Below are 17,260 nucleotides of genomic sequence, written 5' to 3'. Positions count from 1 at the left end.
GTCACTGACAGGCCAGCGTGCAAAAGTGCCAGGCACCACTGCAAGTGACCCAATTGCTACAGTGGTTTGCCCCCCACTTTGGGCATCGGAATGGCTCCCATGACATTAGGCTGCAAGGGTTTTCCTCACCACGGTGGGCATCAGAATGCTTCCCATGGCATTAGCTTTGTGTCTGGGTCAAGAGTAGGTCGTCTCTCTTGGCAACAGGCCAGGAAGTAGGCCTGCTGGTGATTCTCCCTTGGGCAGTCCAGGTGTTCCTCGGATGTCCTTTTTCACGGGTCCCAACGAGCCGCTTTTTTTTTTTTTGCTGTATGCAAGGCTCTCACTGTTGTGGCCTCTCCCGTTGTAGAGCACAGGCTCCGGGCACACAGGCTCAGTGGCCATGGCTCACGGGCCTAGCCATTCCACGGCACGTGGGATCTTCCTGCACCAGGGCACAAACCTGTGTCCCCTGCATGGGCAGGCGGACTATAAACCACTGCACCACCAGGGAGGCCCCCTACGAGCTGCTTTTGATGGAGGCCCTCATATTCGACCAAGGGCCATTCCCTTGTGGAAGATCTCTTCCACTTCAGGGCGCGTCCATTGTTTGGAAGCATATGTCCTAAGGGCATGTGTTTTCCCCTAGAGGGCACTGGCTCTTATGCTGAGGGGGCACAGTTGCCCTGTGGGTGTCTTAGGGGTTCAGGAAGCCATCCTTCTGCTGTGATGGATGAGAGAGTGCTCAGGAGAGGAATTGCAGGGCCTGAGACCATGGGGTTGTTGGACAGCGGGGCTCTTTGTCCTGATGGGCACAGGCTCTGAAGGCATCCGCGCTACGTTGCTTTCACATTTCCCTGCGGACAACATGCAAAATGGGCAGCAAATGAAATGTTGAGGGGAGATAGAGCTCACATCGTTGCGTGGTATTGCCCCTAACATCGGTGCACCCATGCACCCTCCTAAAGTACGCGTGTGTTCCCTCACCCCGAACAAGGGGGAATGCCAGGGAAGGAATGACAACAGCAGAGCAGCCTGGGGCCATCCGTATAATCCGTGATACCCAGTGAAGTGATGACGGTGAGGCAAGGCGAGGCCAGGTGAAGGAGACTCAGAGGGGTTTTGGCGTGCATTCCATGAGGATCCTGGTTTAACCCTTGTTGTGCTAAGTGGCACTTCTTTGGTGAAACCTAGAGGTTTGGCCACTGGAACTTGGGCACCGGGGCTACACTCTCACCTTCTCGTGTTTTCTCGGGAAACGGGATCTTCGTTGCCCTGAAAACTGGCTGCATTTCCTGCCCCATGGCTGGGTTCTGGCCACTTCCATATGCTGACATGATTCAGCTCGCTGACCATCCTGTGGTGGAATCTGCAACTCTGCATTTCCAGCGTTTGAGCATTTGCTTGGATCGACGATGACTCCCAAAAAATGTATTCCTTAGATATTTGAAAAAAATGAGTGAGAAATCCCTACCGTCTCCTCATCGGAACTGAGGTCCAGCACGTGGCTCTCAAAAGGAAAGTAGGGAGAGGTTCACGTTGCATTTGGTGGCGTGCTTGTCCACAGCCACGTTGCTCAAGTTTAGGATTCTGGCCGTCTCATGGGGAGAAGAACCATTGGGAAAGGAGCCTGGGATGCCAATCCAGGTGGGAAGGCTAGGGACAGCGTGCCATCTCTGGGTTCATTGGTCTAGCCAAGACTGCTGTCCCCTGCCACGGTTCAGCATGAGGGTAGCACAGGAAACATGAGCCATTGGTGGTCCTGTGGCCTGCACTTGCATTCTACAGGCTGCCCCCGTGGGGGTGTCGTTGCCTTGTGCCCTCAAAGAAACAAGTCTGTATGCTCGGGGTCAGAGCAGGATTCCTGGCCTAGGGCAGGGTTCTTTGTCACGTTCTGCTTGGGAGACCAGATGCAGTTTAGGTTTCTCCTGATGAGGGGAGGAATCAAATGGGGCACATTCGCCGGGAGTTTAGAAAAGCTGATGGCTCCTCCTTGGGTTCCGTCCTGCTTGTGTGTGCTATCTAAATGGGCTAGAAAATGCCTTAGTCAAGCTTAGTCATGTAAGCTTCTTTGGTGAGGGGTGGCTCTGGCATCTTGTGGAGACACATTGGGATCCCAGTGTAGAGAGAAAGACAAGGCAAGTTAAAAAGGCACTTGAGATGGCTGGCTAAGCCCTCCGATTTACAGGTGGGTGGATAGATCGACGGTGGCCATAGGGTTCCCGGAACACATTTCGGATTCCCTCAGGAGCGATTGCAGGCACGTGTAGGGAGGGAACTCGAGAGCACATTTGTGGACGGTCCCACCTTTTTCCTCTCCTAGATCGATTTGATTCATGGTGGGTCCCTGTGCCAGCGAGTGGTTGCCTTCGTGGCACAGTATGGTTTCTTCTCATGGGGGAGGATTTGAAGGCCGTGGGGTGTTTTGGCCCTGGCGGTCGACGTTCCCCCTGTGTTGAAGATTGAAGGTGCTCCTATGTACAGCCCAGGATCGTTTCTATACCTGGCCCAAATAGCGTTCCCTGTGGATTGCAACTCTTCCCAGAGGTCACTGGGCACAACCAGGCAGAAAAAAAGGTAGTTGGCTGCCAAGGAAAGGCTACAACTTTAAGGGCAAGAGTGTATGTGTGGTGCGAGGGTCATTTTTCCTGCTACCCGCTGGTGCGTCGAGACTGTGGTATTCGACCCGCTTGGCCACACACCACACAAGTCATACAGATTCAAGTGTCTAAGCTGTTAGCTAGGTTCTCTTGTTGCACGGCTGTAGATAACATATTGCTTCTAGAGGACCTGGGCCTCACGGTTTCTCCGACGTCCCGTCACTGACGGGCGCAGAGTGCGAAAGTGCCAGGCAGCAACTGCAAGTGACCCAATTACTGCAACGAATTGCCCCGCCGCTTTGGATATTGGAATGGCTCCAATGCCATTAGGCTGCAAGGGTTTTCCCTGCCACGTTGCGCATCGGAATTGTTCCCATGCCATGAACTTTGTGTGTGGGCCAAGGGTAGGTCGTCTATCTTGGCAGCAAGCCTGGAAGTATACCTGCTGCTGAGTCTCCCTTGATCAGTCCAGGTGTTCCTCACGTACGCTTTGTCACGGGTCCCTACGAGCCGCTTTTGATGGAGGCCGTCATATTCAGCCAAGGGCCTTTCCCTTGTGGAAGATGTCTTCCCCTTAAGGGCGCGTCCATTGAGTGGAAGCATACGTGCCAAGGGCAGATGTGTTCACCTGGAGGTCACTGGCTCTAAGTCTGAGGGGGCACAGTTGCCCTGAGGGGGTCTCAGGGGTTCAGGAAGACATCCATTTCCTGTGCTGGAGGGGAGAGTGCTCAGGAGAGGAGTTGCAGGGTCCGAGACCAGGCGGTTGTTGGACAGCGGGGCTCTTTTTCCTGATGGCCACACGCTCTGAAAGCGTCTGCGCTACGTGGCATTCATGTTTCCCTGCGGACACCCAGGCAAGATGGGCAGCAAATGAAATGCTGAGGGGAAATAAGGCACGCATCGCTGGGTTGTATTGCTCTTTCCCTCGGTGCGCCTGTGCACCCTCCTCAATTACGCTTGTGTTCTCTCAGCCCGAATCAGGTGGAATGCCAGGGAAGGAATACCAGCAGCAGAACAGCCTGGGGCCATCCGTATAATTCGTGATAACCGTTGAAGTGAGGAGAAGGAGTCTCACAGGGGTGTTGGCGCACATTCCATGAGGATCCTGGTTTAAACTTTGTTGCGGTAAGTGGCACTTCTTTGCTAAAACCTAGAGGTTTGGCTACGGGAACTTGAAAAAGGGAAGACACACTCACATTCTGGCCTTTTCTCGGGGAACATGAGCTTTGATGCCCTGAGAACTGGCTGCATTTCCTGCTCCATTGCTTGACACTGGCTGCTTCTGTATGCTGACATGATTCAGTTCGCTGTCCATCCCGTGATGGAATCTGCAACTTTGCATGTCCAAGCTTTGAGCATGTGCTTGGATCGACGATGACTCCCACAAATGAATTCCTTGGATATCTGAACAAAATGAGTAAGAAATCCGTAGCGTCACCTCATTGGAACTGAGGTCCAGCATGTGGCTCCAATAAGGACAGTAGGGAGAGGTTCACATTGCATGTGCTGCTTTGTGTGTCCACAGCCACGTTGTTCAAGTTGAGGGTTGTGGCCGTCTGATGGGGAGAAGAGCCATTGGGAAAGGACCCTGGGATGCCAATCCAGGTGGGAAGGCTAGGGAGAGCCTGCCGTCTGTGGGCTCCTCGGTCTAGCCAGGACTGCTGTCCCCTGCCACGGTTCAGCATGCGTGTAGGAGAGGAAGTGTGAGCCATTGGTGGTCCTCTCGCCTGCAGTTGAGTTCTACAGGCCGCCCCCACAGGCTTGTCGTTGCCTTGTGCCCTCACGGAAACAGAAGTTTCTATGCCCATGGTCAGAGCAGGATTCCTGGCCTAAGGAAGGCTTCTTTGACATGATCTGCTTGGGAGACCAGATGAAGTTTAGATTTCTCATGATGAGCGTAGAAATCCAATGTGCCACTGTCCCCGGCAGGTTGGTTGGCCAAGCAGATGGCTCCTCCTCGGGTTGTGTCCGGCCTGTGTGCTCTGTGAAGAGGCTAGAAAATGCCTTAGTCAAGATTAGTCACAGCAAGCTTCTTTGGTGAGGGGTGGCTCTGGCATCTTTCCGTGACATGTTGGGATCCCCGTGGAGGGGGAAGGGCAAGGTGAGTGAAAAAGACACGTGAGATGGCTGGCAAAGCCCACATGATTACTGGTGGGTGGAGAGATTGATAGGATCCATGGAGCATTTGGAGGCATGTGTAGAGAGGGAACACGGGAGAACTTCTGTGGACTGTCCCGCCTTTTTCCTCTCCTTGTTCGATTTACTTCATGGCGGGTCCCTATGCTAGTGAATGGTTGCCTTTGTGGCACAGTATGGTTTCTTCTCATGGGGGCTGATTTGGATGCCGTGAGGTGTTTGTCCCTGTCTGTCCACGTTCCCCCTGTGTTGAAGATGTGAAGATGTTCCTCAGTACAGCCCAGCATCTTTAATACACCCAGCCCACATAGCGTTCCTTGAGATTTGCAGATCTTCCCGGAGGTCACTGGGCACAACTAGGCGGAAAGAAGGGGGTTGGCTGCCAAGGAAAGGCTAAAGCTTTAAGGGCAGGAGAGGATGTGTGGTGCGGGGGCCATTTTTCCTGCCACCCGCTGGTGCGTCCAGACTGTGGTATCCGGCTTGCCTGTCCACAGGCCAGACAAGTCATAGCGGTTCAAGTGTCTAGACTGTTGGCTGGGTTCTCTCATTGCACGGCTGTGGGTAACACGTTGCTTCTAGAAGACCTGGGCCTCACGGTTTCTCCGAGGGCACGTCACAGACGGGTCCACAGTGCAAAAGTGCCAGCCACCACTGCGGGTGACCCAATTGCTGTAACTCTTTGCTCCACCACTTTGGGCACTGGAATGGCTCCCATGCCATTAGGCTACAATGGTGTTCCCCACCACATTTCGCTTCGGAGTGGTTCCCATGACACTAGCTTTGTGTGTGGTCCAAGGGTAGGTCCTCTGTCTTGGCAGCGGGCCAGGAAGTATGCCTGCTGCTGAGTCTCCCTTGATCAGTCCAGGTGTTCCTCACGTACGCTTTGTCACGGGTCCCTACGAGCTGCTTTTGATGGAGGCCGTCATATTCGGCCAAGGGCCCTTCCCTTGTGGAAGATCTCTTCCCCTTCAGGGCGCGTCCTTTTAGTGGAAGCATATGTGCCAATGGCGGATGTGTTCAACTGGAGGGCACTGGCTCTTAGTCTGAGGGGGCACAGTTGCCCTGAAGGGGCCTCAGGGGCTCAGGAAGACATCCTTTTCCTGTGCTGGAGGGGAGAGTGCTCAGGAGAGGAGTTGCAGGGCCCAAGACTAGGGGCTTTTTGGACAGCAGAGGTATTTGTCCTGATGGCCACAGGCTCTGAAGGCGTCTGCTCTACGTTGCTTTCACGTTTGCCTGTGGACACAAAGGCAAGATGGGCAGCAAATAAAATGTTGAGGGGAGATGGAGTACGCATCGATGGGTGGTATCGCCCTTTACCTTGGTGCGCCCGTGCACCCTCGTAAAGCACGCATGTGTTCTCTCACCCCGAGCCAGTTGGAATTCAGGAAAAGGAATTCCAGCAGCAGAGCAACCTGGGGCCATCCGTATAATCCGTTATTCCCGGTGAAGTGAGGAGGAGGAGTCTCACTGGGGTGTTGACGTGCATTCCATGAGGATCCTGATTTAACCCTTGTTGTGGTAAGCAGCACTTCTTTGCTAAACCCTGGAGGTTTCACCATGGGAACTTGTGCAACGGGGCTATACCCTCACCTTCCGGCCTTTTCTCGGGGAGCATGAGCTTCGACGACCTGAGAACTGGCTGCATTTCCTGCCCCAATGGCTCGGCTCTGGCCCCTTCCATATGCTGACATGATTCAGCTCGATGGGAGTCCCATGGTGGAATCTGCATCGTTGCATGTCCAGCGTTTGAGAATGTGCTTGGATCGATGATGACCCCCACAAATGCATTCCTTGGAAATATGAAGAAAATGAGTGAGAAAACCCTACTGTCTCGTCAGTGGAACTGAGGTCCAGCACGTAGCTCGCAAAAGGAAAGTAGGGAGAGGTTGACATTGCGTTTGCTGCCGTGTGTGTCCACAGCCACGTTGTTCAAGTGGAGGGTTGTGGCCATCTCATGGGGAGAAGAGCCACTGGGGAAGGAGCCTGGGATGCCAATCCATGTGGGAAGGATAGGGACAGCGTGCCATCTCTGGGTTCCTTGGTCTAGTCAGGACTTCTGTCCCCTGCCATGGACTAGGATGCAGATAGGAAAGGAAGCGTGAACCACTGGTGGTCCTATCGACTGCACTTGAATTCTACAGGCTGCCACCACCAGCTTCTCGTTGACTTGTGCCCTCACAGAAACAGAAGTCTGTATGCTCAGGGTCAGAGCAGGATTCCTGGCCTAGGGCAGGCTTTTTTGTCTTGTTCTCTTGGGAGACCGGATGCAGTTTAGGTTTCTCGTGATGAGAGGAGGAATCCAATAGGCCATTGTCCCAGGGAGGTTGGCCAAGCTGATGGCTCCTCCTCGGGTTGTGTCCTGCATGTGTGGCTACATGAAGGGGCTAGAAAAGGCCTTAGTCAATCTTAGTCACGGCAAGCTTCTCTGGTGAGGCGTGGCTCTGGCATCTTTCTGTGACACATTGGGATCCCAGGGGAGAGAGAATATCAGGCCGAGTGAAAAAGACACGTGTGATGGTTGTCTAAGCCCCCAGGTTTACTGGTGTGTGGATAGATCGATGGTGGCCATAGGATTCCTGGAACACATTTGGGATTCCCTCAGGAGCATTTGGAGGCACGTAGCGGGAGGGAATACGGGAGCACATTTGTGGACTGTCCCGCCTTTTTCCCCTCCTTGGTCGATTTACTTCATGGCGGGTCCCTATGCTAGTGAATGGTTGCCTTTGTGGCACAGTATGGTGTCTTCTCATGGGGGCTGATTTGGAGGTCGTGGGGTGTTTTGTCCCTGTCTGTCCACGTTCCCCCTGTGTTGAAGGTGTGAGGGTGTTCCTGAGTCCAGCCCAACATCTTTACTAAACCTGGCCCACGTAGCGTTCCCTGAGGTTTGCAGCTCCTCCCGGAGGTCACTGGGCACAACCATGCGGAAAAAAGGGAGTCGGCTGCCAAGGAAAGGCTATAGATTTAAAGGCGGGTGAGGGTGTGTGGTGCGGGGGTCATTTTCACTGCCACGCGCTGGTGCATCCAGACTGTGGTATCCGGTGTGCCTGGCCACAGGCCAGACGAGTCATAGCGGTTCAGGTGTCTAGGCTGTTGGCTGGGTTCTCTTAATTGCATGGCTGTGGGTCACACATTGCTTCTAGAAGACCCGGGCCTCACTGTTTCTCCGAGGTCACGTCACTGACGGGCCCGGAGTGTGAATGTGCCAGGTACCACTGCAGTTGACCCCATTGGTGCAATGGTGTTCTCCACCACAATGGGCATTGGAATGGCTCCCATGCCATTTGGTTGCAAGGGTTTCCCCACCACGTTGGGCTTCAGAATGTTTCCCATGTCATTACCTCTGTGTGTGAACCAAGGGTAGGTCATCTGTCTTGGCAGCAGCTCAGGAAGTGTGCCTACTGGTGAGTCTCCCTTGATCAGTCCAGGTGTTCCTCACGTGCCCTTTGTCACGGTTCCCTTCGAGCTGCTTTTGATGAAGGCCGTCATATTCGGCCAAGGCCCCTTCCCTTGTGGAAGATCTCTTCCCCGTAAGAGCGTGGCACTTGTGTGGAAGAATATGTGCCAAGGGCGGGCGTGTTCCCCTAGATGGCACCGGCTCTTAGTCTGAGGGGCCACAGTTGCCCAGAGGGTGTCTCAGGGGTTTAGGAAGACATCCTTCTGCTGTGGTGGTTGGGAGAGCACTCAGGAGTGGAATTGCAGTGCCCGAGACCAGGGGGATTTTGGACAGCGGTGCTCTATGTCCTGATGGCCGCACCCTCTGAAGGCGTCAGCTCTATGTTGCTTTCACGTTTCCCTGCGGACCCACAGGCAAGATCTGCAGCAAATTACATGTCGAGGGGAGACAGAGCACGCATCACTGAGGGACATCGCCCTTTCGCTCGGTGCACCCGTGCACCCTCCTATAGGACGCATGTGTTCTCTCACCCCGAGCCAGGTGGAATGCCAAGAAAGGAATTCCAGCAGCAGATCAACCTGGGACCATCTGTATAATCCCTGACACCCGGTGAAGTGAGGAGGAGGAGTCTCACAGGGGTGTTGGCCCGCATTCCATGAGGATCCTGGTTTAACCCTTGTTGCGGTAAGTAGCACCTCTTTCCTAAAACCTAGAGGTTTGACCAAGGGAACGTGTGCAACGGGGCTACACCCTCACCTTCTGGCCTTTTCCATGGGAACCCGAGCTTCGATGCCCTGAGAACTGGCTGCATTTCCTTCCCCAATGGCTTTGCTTTGTTCACTGCCGTATGCTGACGTGATTCAGCTCGCTGTCCGTACCGTGGTGGAATCTGCAAGTTTGCATGTCCAGCGTTTGAGCATGTGCTTGGCTCGACGATGACTTCCACAAATGCATTCCTTGGAAATCTGAACAAAATGAGTGAGAAATCCCTGCCGTCTCCTCCTTGGAACTGAGGTCCAACACGTGGCTCCCAAAAGGAAAGTAGGGAGAGGTTCGCGTTGCATTTGCTCCCGTGGGTGTCCACAGCCACGCTGTTTAAGTTGAGGCTTGTGGCCGTCTGATGGGGAGAAGAGGCATTGGGAAAGGAGCCTGGGATGCCAATCCAGGAGGGAAGGCTAGGGAGAGCGTGCCGTCTGTGGGTTCCTTGGTCTAGCCGGGACTGCTGTCCCCTGCCACGGTTCAGCATTCAGGTAGGAGAGGAAGCGTGAGCCCTTGGTGGTCCGGTCGCCTGCCCTTGAGTTCTACAGGCCTCCGCCACCGGCTACTCGTTGCCTTGTGCCCGCAAAGAAACGGAAGTCTGTAGGCTCAGGGTCAGAGCAGGATTCCTGGCCTAGGGCAGGCTTCTTTGCCATGTTCTGCTTGGGAGACCAGATGCAGCTTAGGTTTCTCCTGATAAGGGGAGAAATCCAATGGGCCATTGCCACCGGGAGGTTGGCCAAGCTAAGGGCTCCTCCTCGGGTTGTGTCTGGCTTGTGTGTGCTGTGTGAAAGGGCTAGAAAATGCCTTAGTGAAGATAAGTCACAGCAAGCTTCTTTGGTGAGGGGTGGCTCTGGCATCTTTCCCTGACACGTTGGGATCCCGGTGGAGAGAGGAGGGCAAGGCGAATGAAGAAGACACGAGAGATGGCTGGCTAATCCCACAGGTTTACTGGTGGGTGGATAGATCGATGGTGGTCATAGGCTTCCGGGAACACTTTTGGTATTCCCTCAGGGACATTTGGAGGCAAGTGTAGAGAGGGAACACGGGAGCACATCTGTGGCGTGTCTCGCTTGTTTCCCCTCCTTGGTCAATTTACTTCATGGCGGGTCCCTGTGCCAGGGAATGGTTGCCTTCGTGGCACAGTATGGTGTCTTCTCATGGGGGCTGATTTGGAGGCCGTGGGGTGTTTTGTCCCTGTCTGTCCACGTTCTCCCTGTGTTGAAGATGTGAAGGTGTTCCTCAGTACAGCCCTGCATCGGTACTACACCCAGCCCACCTAGCAGTCCCTGAGGATTGCAGACCTTCCCGGAGGTCATTGGGCAAAACCACGCGGAAAGGGAGTCGGCTGCCAAGGAAAGGCTACAGGTTTCCGGGCCCGAGAGGATGTGTGGTGCGGGGATCTTTTCTCCTGCCACCCGCTGGTGCTTTGAGACTGTGGTGTACGGCGTGCCTGGCCACAGTCCAGAGAAGTCATACCGGTTCAGGTGTCTAGGCTGTTGGCCGGGTTCTCTTGTTGCGCGGCTGTAGGTAACACGTTGCTTCTAGAGGACCTGGGCCTCACGGTTTCACCGAGGTCACGTCACTGACGGACCCAGAGTGTGAAAGTGCCAGGCAGCACTGCAAGAGACCCAATTGCTGCAACAGTTTGCCCCGCCACGTTGGGCATCGTAATGGTTCCCATGCCATTACCTTTGTGTGTACGACAAGGGTAGGTCGTCTGTCCTAACAGCAGGCCAGGAAGTATGCCTGCTGGTGAGTCTGCCCTGATTAGTCCAGGTGTTCCTCACGTGCCCTTTGTCGTGGGTCCCTATGAGCCGCTTTTGGTGGAGGCCGTCATATTCGGCCGTGTGCCCTTCCCTTGTGGAAGATCTCTTGATCTTCCGGGCGCGTCCACTGTGTGGAGCCATGTGTGCTTAGAGTTGGTGTGTTCCCCAAAGGTCACTGGCTCTTAGTCTGAGGAGGCACAGTTGCCCTGAGCGTGTCTCAGGGTTTCCGGAAGACATCCTTTAGCTGTGATGGAGGGGAGAGTGCTCAGGAGAGGAATTGCAGGGCCCGAGGCCAGGGTGTTGTTGGACAGCGGGGCTCTTTGTCCTGATGGCGGCACGCTGTGAAGGCGTCTACGCCACATTGCTTTCACATTTACGTGCGGACACCCAGGCACGATGGGCAGCAAATGAAATGTGGAGTGTATATAGAGCACGCATCACTAGATGGTATCGCCCTTTCCCTCGGTGCGCCCGTGCACCATCCTCAGGCACGCGTGTGTTCTCTCAGCCCGAGCCAGGTGGACTGCCAGGGCCGGAATCCCAGCAGCAGAGCAGCCTGGGGCCATCCGTATAATCCATAATACCTGGTGAAGGGAGGAGGAGGAGTCTCGCAGGGGTGTTGGCGCACATTCCATGAGGATCCTGGTTTAAACCTTGTTGCGGTAAGTGGCACTTCTTTGCTAAAACCTAGAGGTTTGGCCACGGGAACTGAAAACCGGTGCTACAGCCTCATCTTCTGTCTTTTTCCTGGGGAACGTGAGCTTCGATGACCTGAGAACTGGCTGCATTTCCTGCCCCATGGCTCAGATCTGGCCGCTTCTGTATGCTGACATGATTCAGCTCACTGGCCGTCCCTTGGTGGAATCTGCAACTTTGCATGTCCGGCGTTTGAGCATGTGCTTGGATCGATGATGACCCCCACAAATGCATTCCTTGGAAATCTGAACAAAATGAGTGAGAAAACCCTACCGTCTCCTCATCGGAACTGAGGTCCAGCACGTGGCTCCCAAAAGGAAAGTAGGGAGAGGTTGAGGTTGCGTTTGCTGCCGTGTGTGTGTACAGCCACGTTGTTCGAGTGGAGGGTTGTGGCCGTCTCATGGGGAGAAGAGCCATTGGGAAAGGAGCCTGGGATGCCAATCCAGGTGGGAAGGCTAGGGACAGCGTGCCGTCTCTGGGTTCCTTGGTCGAGCCAGGACTTCTGTCCCCTGCCACGGACGAGCACGCGGCTAGGAAAGGAAGCGTGAACCGTTGGTGGTCCTATCGACTGCATTTGAGTTCTACAGGCCGCCGCCACCGGCTACTCGTTGCCTTGTGCCCTCACGGAAAGAGAAGTCTATGCTCAGGGTCAGAGCAGGATTCCTGGCCTAGGGCTGGCTCTTTGTCATGTTCTGCTTGGGAGACCAGATGCAGTTTAGGTTTCTCATGATGAGGGGAGAAATCCAATGGGCCATTGTCCCCGGGCGGTTGGCCAAGCTGATGGCTCCTCCTCGGGTTGTTTCCGGCTTGTGTGTGCTGTGTGAACAGGCTAGAAAATGCCTTAGTCAAGATAAGTCACAGCAAGCTTCTTTGGTGAGGGGTGGCTCTGGCATCTTTCCATGACACGTTGGGATCCCGGTGGAGAGGGAAGGGCAAGGCTACCTATAAAGACACATGAAATGGCTGGCTAAGCCCACATGTCTACTTGTGGGTGGACAGATTGACAGAGGCCATAGGCTTCCAGGAACACTTTTGATGTCCCCTCAGGAGCATTTGGAGGCACGTGTAGAGAGGGAACACGGGAGGACTTCTGTGGACTGTCCCGCCTTTCTCCCCTCCTTGGTCGATTTACTTCATGGCGGGTCCCTATGCTAGTGAATGGTTGCCTTTGTGGCACAGTATGGTGTCTTCTCATGGGGGCTGATTTGGAGGTCGTGGGGTGTTTTGTCCCTGTCTGTCCACGTTCCCCCTGTGTTGAAGGTGTGAGGGTGTTCCTGAGTCCAGCCCAACATCTTTACTAAACCTGGCCCACGTAGCGTTCCCTGAGGTTTGCAGCTCCTCCCGGAGGTCACTGGGCACAACCATGCGGAAAAAAGGGAGTCGGCTGCCAAGGAAAGGCTATAGATTTAAAGGCGGGTGAGGGTGTGTGGTGCGGGGGTCATTTTCACTGCCACGCGCTGGTGCATCCAGACTGTGGTATCCGGTGTGCCTGGCCACAGGCCAGACGAGTCATAGCGGTTCAGGTGTCTAGGCTGTTGGCTGGGTTCTCTTAATTGCATGGCTGTGGGTCACACATTGCTTCTAGAAGACCCGGGCCTCACTGTTTCTCCGAGGTCACGTCACTGACGGGCCCGGAGTGTGAATGTGCCAGGTACCACTGCAGTTGACCCCATTGGTGCAATGGTGTTCTCCGCCACAATGGGCATTGGAATGGCTCCCATGCCATTTGGTTGCAAGGGTTTCCCCACCACGTTGGGCTTCAGAATGTTTCCCATGTCATTACCTCTGTGTGTGAACCAAGGGTAGGTCATCTGTCTTGGCAGCAGCTCAGGAAGTGTGCCTACTGGTGAGTCTCCCTTGATCAGTCCAGGTGTTCCTCACGTGCCCTTTGTCACGGTTCCCTTCGAGCTGCTTTTGATGAAGGCCGTCATATTCGGCCAAGGCCCCTTCCCTTGTGGAAGATCTCTTCCCCGTAAGAGCGTGGCACTTGTGTGGAAGAATATGTGCCAAGGGCGGGCGTGTTCCCCTAGATGGCACCGGCTCTTAGTCTGAGGGGCCACAGTTGCCCAGAGGGTGTCTCAGGGGTTTAGGAAGACATCCTTCTGCTGTGGTGGATGGGAGAGCACTCAGGAGTGGAATTGCAGTGCCCGAGACCAGGGGGATTTTGGACAGCGGTGCTCTATGTCCTGATGGCCGCACCCTCTGAAGGCGTCAGCTCTATGTTGCTTTCACGTTTCCCTGCGGACCCACAGGCAAGATCTGCAGCAAATTACATGTCGAGGGGAGACAGAGCACGCATCACTGAGGGACATCGCCCTTTCGCTCGGTGCACCCGTGCACCCTCCTATAGGACGCATGTGTTCTCTCACCCCGAGCCAGGTGGAATGCCAGGAAAGGAATTCCAGCAGCAGATCAACCTGGGACCATCTGTATAATCCCTGACACCCGGTGAAGTGAGGAGGAGGAGTCTCACAGGGGTGTTGGCCCGCATTCCATGAGGATCCTGGTTTAACCCTTGTTGCGGTAAGTAGCACCTCTTTCCTAAAACCTAGAGGTTTGACCAAGGGAACATGTGCAACGGGGCTACACCCTCACCTTCTGGCCTTTTCCATGGGAACCCGAGCTTCGATGCCCTGAGAACTGGCTGCATTTCCTTCCCCAATGGCTTTGCTTTGTTCACTGCCGTGTGCTGACGTGATTCAGCTCGCTGTCCGTACCGTGGTGGAATCTGCAAGTTTGCATGTCCAGCGTTTGAGCATGTGCTTGGCTCGACGATGACTTCCACAAATGCATTCCTTGGAAATCTGAACAAAATGAGTGAGAAATCCCTGCCGTCTCCTCCTTGGAACTGAGGTCCAACACGTGGCTCCCAAAAGGAAAGTAGGGAGAGGTTCGCGTTGCATTTGCTCCCGTGGGTGTCCACAGCCACGCTGTTTAAGTTGAGGCTTGTGGCCGTCTGATGGGGAGTAGAGGCATTGGGAAAGGAGCCTGGGATGCCAATCCAGGAGGGAAGGCTAGGGAGAGCGTGCCATCTGTGGGTTCCTTGGTCTAGCCGGGACTGCTGTCCCCTGCCACGGTTCAGCATTCGGGTAGGAGAGGAAGCGTGAGCCCTTGGTGGTCCGGTCGCCTGCCCTTGAGTTCTACAGGCCTCCGCCACCGGCTACTCGTTGCCTTGTGCCCGCAAAGAAACGGAAGTCTGTAGGCTCAGGGTCAGAGCAGGATTCCTGGCCTAGGGCAGGCTTCTTTGCCATGTTCTGCTTGGGAGACCAGATGCAGTTTAGGTTTCTCCTGATAAGGGGAGAAATCCAATGGGCCATTGCCACCGGGAGGTTGGCCAAGCTAAGGGCTCCTCCTCGGGTTGTGTCTGGCTTGTGTGTGCTGTGTGAAAGGGCTAGAAAATGCCTTAGTGAAGATAAGTCACAGCAAGCTTCTTTGGTGAGGGGTGGCTCTGGCATCTTTCCCTGACACGTTGGGATCCCGGTGGAGAGAGGAGGGCAAGGCGAATGAAGAAGACACGAGAGATGGCTGGCTAATCCCACAGGTTTACTGGTGGGTGGATAGATCGATGGTGGTCATAGGCTTCCGGGAACACTTTTGGTATTCCCTCAGGGACATTTGGAGGCAAGTGTAGAGAGGGAACACGGGAGCACATCTGTGGCGTGTCTCGCTTGTTTCCCCTCCTTGGTCAATTTACTTCATGGCGGGTCCCTGTGCCAGGGAATGGTTGCCTTCGTGGCACAGTATGGTGTCTTCTCATGGGGGCTGATTTGGAGGCCGTGGGGTGTTTTGTCCCTGTCTGTCCACGTTCTCCCTGTGTTGAAGATGTGAAGGTGTTCCTCAGTACAGCCCTGCATCGGTACTACACCCAGCCCACCTAGCAGTCCCTGAGGATTGCAGACCTTCCCGGAGGTCATTGGGCAAAACCACGCGGAAAGGGAGTCGGCTGCCAAGGAAAGGCTACAGGTTTCCGGGCCCGAGAGGATGTGTGGTGCGGGGATCTTTTCTCCTGCCACCCGCTGGTGCTTTGAGACTGTGGTGTACGGCGTGCCTGGCCACAGTCCAGAGAAGTCATACCGGTTCAGGTGTCTAGGCTGTTGGCCGGGTTCTCTTGTTGCGCGGCTGTAGGTAACACGTTGCTTCTAGAGGACCTGGGCCTCACGGTTTCACCGAGGTCACGTCGCTGACGGACCCAGAGTGTGAAAGTGCCAGGCAGCACTGCAAGAGACCCAATTGCTGCAACAGTTTGCCCCGCCACGTTGGGCATCGTAATGGTTCCCATGCCATTACCTTTGTGTGTACGACAAGGGTAGGTCGTCTGTCCTAACAGCAGGCCAGGAAGTATGCCTGCTGGTGAGTCTGCCTTGATTAGTCCAGGTGTTCCTCACGTGCCCTTTGTCGTGGGTCCCTATGAGCCGCTTTTGGTGGAGGCCGTCATATTCGGCCGTGTGCCCTTCCCTTGTGGAAGATCTCTTGATCTTCCGGGCGCGTCCACTGTGTGGAGCCATGTGTGCTTAGAGTTGGTGTGTTCCCCAAAGGTCACTGGCTCTTAGTCTGAGGAGGCACAGTTGCCCTGAGCGTGTCTCAGGGTTTCCGGAAGACATCCTTTAGCTGTGATGGAGGGGAGAGTGCTCAGGAGAGGAATTGCAGGGCCCGAGGCCAGGGTGTTGTTGGACAGCGGGGCTCTTTGTCCTGATGGCGGCACGCTGTGAAGGCGTCTACGCCACATTGCTTTCACATTTACGTGCGGACACCCAGGCACGATGGGCAGCAAATGAAATGTGGAGTGTATATAGAGCACGCATCACTAGATGGTATCGCCCTTTCCCTCGGTGCGCCCGTGCACCATCCTCAGGCACGCGTGTGTTCTCTCAGCCCGAGCCAGGTGGACTGCCAGGGCCGGAATCCCAGCAGCAGAGCAGCCTGGGGCCATCCGTATAATCCATAATACCTGGTGAAGGGAGGAGGAGGAGTCTCGCAGGGGTGTTGGCGCACATTCCATGAGGATCCTGGTTTAAACCTTGTTGCGGTAAGTGGCACTTCTTTGCTAAAACCTAGAGGTTTGGCCACGGGAACTGAAAACCGGTGCTACAGCCTCATCTTCTGTCTTTTTCCTGGGGAACATGAGCTTCGATGACCTGAGAACTGGCTGCATTTCCTGCCCCATGGCTCAGATCTGGCCGCTTCTGTATGCTGACATGATTCAGCTCACTGGCCGTCCCTTGGTGGAATCTGCAACTTTGCATGTCCGGCGTTTGAGCATGTGCTTGGATCGATGATGACCCCCACAAATGCATTCCTTGGAAATCTGAACAAAATGAGTGAGAAAACCCTACCGTCTCCTCATCGGAACTGAGGTCCAGCACGTGGCTCCCAAAAGGAAAGTAGGGAGAGGTTGAGGTTGCGTTTGCTGCCGTGTGTGTGTACAGCCACGTTGTTCGAGTGGAGGGTTGTGGCCGTCTCATGGGGAGAAGAGCCATTGGGAAAGGAGCCTGGGATGCCAATCCAGGTGGGAAGGCTAGGGACAGCGTGCCGTCTCTGGGTTCCTTGGTCGAGCCAGGACTTCTGTCCCCTGCCACGGACGAGCACGCGGCTAGGAAAGGAAGCGTGAACCGTTGGTGGTCCTATCGACTGCATTTGAGTTCTACAGGCCGCCGCCACCGGCTACTCGTTGCCTTGTGCCCTCACGGAAAGAGAAGTCTATGCTCAGGGTCAGAGCAGGATTCCTGGCCTAGGGCTGGCTCTTTGTCATGTTCTGCTTGGGAGACCAGATGCAGTTTAGGTTTCTCATGATGAGGGGAGAAATCCAATGGGCCATTGTCCCCGGGCGGTTGGCCAAGCTGATGGCTCCTCCTCGGGTTGTTTCCAGCTTGTGTGTGCTGTGTGAACAGGCTAGAAAATGCCTTAGTCAAGATAAGTCACAGCAAGCTTCT

General features: G+C 54.9%; 1 long non-coding RNA gene and 7 other non-coding genes across 9 annotated transcripts; all 8 read left to right on the top strand.

Moving 5' to 3' along the window:
* Positions 1-1,385: 1,385 nt before the first annotated feature.
* On the top strand, positions 1,386-1,478 carry LOC132421347 (small nucleolar RNA SNORD116). The gene has a single exon (XR_009518616.1). It is a non-coding gene; the product is annotated as a small nucleolar RNA SNORD116 (small nucleolar RNA).
* Positions 1,479-3,944: 2,466 nt separating this feature from the next.
* Positions 3,945-4,036, top strand: LOC132421341 (small nucleolar RNA SNORD116). The gene has a single exon (XR_009518611.1). It is a non-coding gene; the product is annotated as a small nucleolar RNA SNORD116 (small nucleolar RNA).
* Positions 4,037-6,475: 2,439 nt separating this feature from the next.
* Positions 6,476-6,567, top strand: LOC132421337 (small nucleolar RNA SNORD116). The gene has a single exon (XR_009518608.1). It is a non-coding gene; the product is annotated as a small nucleolar RNA SNORD116 (small nucleolar RNA).
* Positions 6,568-7,988: 1,421 nt separating this feature from the next.
* LOC132420778 (uncharacterized) lies at positions 7,989-17,149 on the top strand. Of its 2 annotated transcripts, none has more exons than XR_009518435.1 (4): positions 7,989-8,793; positions 11,143-11,296; positions 13,710-13,853; positions 16,203-17,149. It is a non-coding gene; the product is annotated as an uncharacterized lncRNA (long non-coding RNA). The 2 variants fall into 2 exon arrangements; XR_009518436.1 differs by having other exon boundaries at positions 13,706-13,853.
* LOC132421329 (small nucleolar RNA SNORD116) lies at positions 9,036-9,127 on the top strand. The gene has a single exon (XR_009518601.1). It is a non-coding gene; the product is annotated as a small nucleolar RNA SNORD116 (small nucleolar RNA).
* Positions 11,537-11,628, top strand: LOC132421311 (small nucleolar RNA SNORD116). Its single transcript, XR_009518585.1, has one exon. It is a non-coding gene; the product is annotated as a small nucleolar RNA SNORD116 (small nucleolar RNA).
* Positions 14,096-14,187, top strand: LOC132421328 (small nucleolar RNA SNORD116). The gene has a single exon (XR_009518600.1). It is a non-coding gene; the product is annotated as a small nucleolar RNA SNORD116 (small nucleolar RNA).
* Positions 16,597-16,688, top strand: LOC132421310 (small nucleolar RNA SNORD116). The gene has a single exon (XR_009518584.1). It is a non-coding gene; the product is annotated as a small nucleolar RNA SNORD116 (small nucleolar RNA).
* Positions 17,150-17,260: the final 111 nt, after the last annotated feature.

This window comes from Delphinus delphis, chromosome 2 (assembly GCF_949987515.2).
Source record: "Delphinus delphis chromosome 2, mDelDel1.2, whole genome shotgun sequence".
In the NCBI taxonomy this organism is placed as follows: Eukaryota; Metazoa; Chordata; class Mammalia; order Artiodactyla; family Delphinidae; genus Delphinus; species Delphinus delphis.
Note: the sequence above shows the minus strand (reverse complement) of the source record. Positions and strands in the feature narration are given on the sequence as shown.